The 387-nt window shown below is 45.5% G+C and overlaps 1 long non-coding RNA gene across 1 annotated transcript; it reads right to left on the bottom strand.

Moving 5' to 3' along the window:
* On the bottom strand, positions 1-354 carry LOC107682071 (uncharacterized). Its single transcript, XR_001633347.1, has 3 exons — positions 302-354; positions 159-216; positions 1-81 (listed from the first exon to the last, which is right to left on the bottom strand). It is a non-coding gene; the product is annotated as an uncharacterized LOC107682071 (long non-coding RNA).
* Between the last annotated feature and the right edge of the window lie 33 nt (positions 355-387).

Here is a 387-nt window from a genome sequence, read left to right as displayed (position 1 = left end):
GGTCACAGGGGAGGGGCTGAAGCGGGACGGACACGACTGAAGGAGGCGGTCCCTGAAGAGTCAACGCCACATATGTCCCAGCTGTCAGAGAAGAACAAACGTCAGTAAAGACACTCCTCACAACTACACAAACTTAGACGTACAACTGCTAGACTCACATTTGATCATCTTCACCACTTCCTGATGAGACATGGACGAAACCAATGAACCATTGACCTGAAAGGCAAACAGAGATGACAAATATAAGATTAGTTATTAATTCAATTACAATCACTTTTGTTTCATGCGTGATTGAGAATACCTTAATGATTCGGTCTCCTTCCTGAACTCCAGCCTTGACCGCCGCTCCACCTGTGAGGACAAAGAAAGCAGGTTTGATTCTGATAG

Source organism: Sinocyclocheilus anshuiensis, unplaced genomic scaffold, assembly GCF_001515605.1.
Source record: "Sinocyclocheilus anshuiensis isolate Anshui unplaced genomic scaffold, SAMN03320099.WGS_v1.1 C31499552, whole genome shotgun sequence".
Lineage (NCBI taxonomy): Eukaryota > Metazoa > Chordata > Actinopteri > Cypriniformes > Cyprinidae > Sinocyclocheilus > Sinocyclocheilus anshuiensis.
This window is presented reverse-complemented; position numbering and strand designations above follow the sequence as displayed.